The 3,462-nt window shown below is 48.3% G+C and overlaps 1 protein-coding gene and 1 long non-coding RNA gene across 2 annotated transcripts in view; both read left to right on the forward strand.

Annotated features, from left to right (window-relative positions):
- The window catches only part of LOC113210803 (protein krueppel-like), a 59,735-nt gene that overhangs the window by 34,798 nt on the left and 21,475 nt on the right, over nucleotides 1-3,462 (forward strand). The window lies entirely within an intron of this gene.
- On the forward strand, nucleotides 2,417-3,462 carry LOC113216449 (uncharacterized). The gene is made up of 4 exons (XR_003304005.2): nucleotides 2,417-2,552; nucleotides 2,947-3,110; nucleotides 3,233-3,350; nucleotides 3,436-3,462. It is a non-coding gene; the product is annotated as an uncharacterized LOC113216449 (long non-coding RNA).

Below are 3,462 nucleotides of genomic sequence, written 5' to 3' on the forward strand. Positions count from 1 at the left end.
CCCCCTTCTTTTCCCCCTCTTTCCTTTCCGTCCTCTTCGGTCGGTCGGTCGGTCGGTCGGTCGCACGGGGGACACCAAAAGAGTAAAGTGTGACAAGTTTTATTTTATTGGTAGGCCGAGCCGCACTGGACAGCTCCGCCCTGCCCCCCGCCCCACACAGCCCCACGAACACAATGACCATCAAGGTGCAGGGTCCGACCGTTGGACAGGTCGGGTTGTTGGGGAACTGGTGCGTATATTTCGGGCAGTGTGCAATCAGCCAAAGTGCAGCACAATTATGCCTTGCACAAAGTTGTTTTCTCACGGCTCCATAAGGCGGTTCCGGCCCCGCGCGTTTTCTAAGGACCGGGAACTAGTAACGAAAATTTCGCTGGTTTTTCCCATTTTAAAGTTCGACCACAAGTAATTTCCCTAGTAACGTGACTTCCTTCCTTAATTCTTCTTTAAATGGACGCAGCCGGAACATTTGCTCTGGTTGCACGTCGCGCGGTTTCCTTGTCTGCCTTTTTCAGATTTGTCTTGGTTTGCTTTTTGTTGTTGTACTTTTTATTTTTTTCTGCTTTCGCGCGTTCTTCGCCCAGTTTTTCCCAGTTTTCGGTCGATGCCGCAACGACGATATGTGCGGAGGGTTAGAGAGAGAAAGAGAGAGAGAGCTCTATATGGCGCTTCGGCGTCGCGACATGTTGCCTGCCGGCCGTCAGAGCGCATTAGGGAACGCGCCCACGGCCTGCTCGGGGGAGGAAGGAGGACGACGAGGAGGGGGAGGAGGGGGAGGACGACCACGGCGGAGATGCATCTGCAATTATTTCGCCCCCTGTCAGCTCGGCGCGTCGCCCCGCCGTCGCCGCCGTCCCGCCTTTAGCGAAAGAGGAGAGAGAATCGAGTGAAAAGAAAAGTAGAATTACGGAGCAAGTGCAAAAGCGAGAGCGGGGCGGGGCGGGGCGGGTTGCAGATATAGAGGAGCAGAGAGCAGCCTTTGACGACTGACCGACCGCGTTACCTGGCCCACAGCACAGGCAAGCCTAGCCCCCGAGGCCAGGCTTTACACAGGCAGTGCCCAGCGGGCGGGCGGCCCCATAGGCATGGCCCAGGCACGCCAACCTGACCCCGATGCTTTCAATAGGCGACGGTCCGGCGGCGGGGTGGCTGGCTAGAGGCCGGCCCTGGGCAAGGCTTGGAGCGGCTTGGAGCGGCTTGGAGCCTGCCAGAGCAGCAGCAGCTGCAAGAGCGCGCGCTATCGCTCTTTATGCGTCCGGGTTGCGTGGCCGAAGCCGCTGCTTGCCGGACAGCCCCGGACAGGCAACACTGTTGCGCGACAGCCGGGTGGGACAGAACTGCTGTTGCTGCAGCAGCATTCCCCCCCTCACTGAAACTGATTTTGCGATACTTTTACTCAAATTCAGCGATAAATCATGTTTTGCGATTCCCATGCTAAAGAGCATGATAACTTTTTATCGCAAACAAAATTGCGATAAAAAGCATAGGGAGAAAATCATCACAAAAACAATGCGATAAAAAGTTATCGCATGCATGAGTATACTAGATGCAGATAGAGAAGGAAAAATGTTACAATAGCTCCAACAGCGAAAAGAGCCAATCCTAAATGAATTGGTCGAAGAAAATATACTTGGAATGGTACTGATGATATTAAACTTAATCAAAGTAACGGGAAAGCTACTTGTAATTTAGGAATCAAAGCATACTGCTCAGTGAGAATGTGGGGAAAGGGGTGGGTGGGGAAGGAGCATATCTTTTGTAACACTCACCAGAACACAAAGCATTGCATAGCTTTTCCCTTATCCTAAGGATCCCGAGTCACCCAGTACGACACCAACTGTCTGCATCTCCTGCTGTGCCTTGGCTGGCCCAGGCCACTCTGGTATAGCCAGGGTGAGCCAAAGGGCAAGCTCGCCGGGAACCACTCGAAATCAAGTTTTGATGCACTACACGGGGTTTACACTTTGTTCTCAGTACTTTTCTTGGCACATACAATAAGTAGCACCGAAAAGAGTCGACCGTCATTGCCAGGGAAACTTCAGAACAACAGTAAACTTGTACTTTTCTCCGTACTTTCACGCTCGACTGGTCGCCATGTTGCTAGAACTAGGTTGTCAACAACACACGCCACGTTATTAGAAGAAGGTTATCCATATTTCGTAAATTCCGTATCGACTTGTACAATGTCTGTCTCTCTGACGCAGGCTTGTCATGCACTTCATCACACTGATTTTACAATTTACTGCTAAGCAACACAAGAATCACTGATTGAATCATTGGATCGGGACGAAACAAAACAACTGGTACGTTTTGCTGGCGATACGCCTTGTCACAAACACCTGGAAATACCCCAGGCTCCGAAGCGTCTGGAAGTGTTAGACGCACCACGATACGTTATGCCCAGAGCAACTGCGAATAAGCCGACTCGAGGGAGCGCCGTTCTTCTCTCTCTCTCTCTCTATCTCTCAAAACACAATAACACAAAACTTTCACTTTGGTGTTTATTACCACAGTTTTGGTGTCACTGTGTTTCTTCGATTCTACACGTTGACAGTGTAAGTCTCCTCCACCTGGAATTCGCCTTTGTTTTCTCAGCTCGTTTGCAAGTTGTGGTTTTGAGTCTTCATAACCCCGCTTTGTCACATTGGTTTCCAATTTTCTTTCTGCTTGCACCGATGCCTTTGGTTTTAGCTATCGCTTATGCTTTCTTTGAGCAAACGTCATCGCCCCCTCTCCTAGTTTGTTCTTATTTGTTCCCTCGTTTTTCTACAGTACTGCTGTTGTTAACATTTTAGTTGATGTTAACATTGCTGCTTGATTTGCTCATGTCTCCTTATGTGTTTAATCAGAATAGCTCTGGCAACTTTCCTCAAATTTTTCAAATGCAGTGCCAGAAATATCTTTGGACATATCACTTTGTGGTCTAATAAGGGTTGTTTGTGGTTTCAGGTACGCTGTTGGTCTGACAATCTCTGCAAGGCTCCACGTCCAACTTTCCTTCTCATCTTGCAGAATCAGGGAAGGAACCTCCTCATCACAACCTTACCTCAAGTAGTTGTCAGTATATAGTAGGAGTCCAGCTTGACATCCATACACAGCAGCGGCTGTGAAATGTAAGTACCTACATTTTATTATCATCCATCACACACTTGTATTTTTTAAAGAAAACAACACGCATACTCTTTTGCCAGTAAATAATTTTTTAACTCTTGCTCATTAATTGTTTGGTCTGCAGGTCCCTTTTCATTGCTCTGTCAAAGTTGGACATCGGCTACTGATGTTTGACAAGATTAATTATTTTGGTGTTGACTTCAAGGTGGAGGTAGAAAACACAAATGTTGCTGCCGTTTGAGGTGAGTAGTAAGAAGTCAATTCTTGACAAACATACTCAAATTAAACTAAATCAGTTTATCACCCCGTCTTTCTACTTTCTTGCAGCAAGAAGTGTGGAGGAGAACAATCTTG

The sequence above is a fragment of the Frankliniella occidentalis genome, unplaced genomic scaffold (genome assembly GCF_000697945.3).
Source record: "Frankliniella occidentalis isolate FOCC.00 unplaced genomic scaffold, Focc_3.1 Scaffold9, whole genome shotgun sequence".
In the NCBI taxonomy this organism is placed as follows: Eukaryota; Metazoa; Arthropoda; class Insecta; order Thysanoptera; family Thripidae; genus Frankliniella; species Frankliniella occidentalis.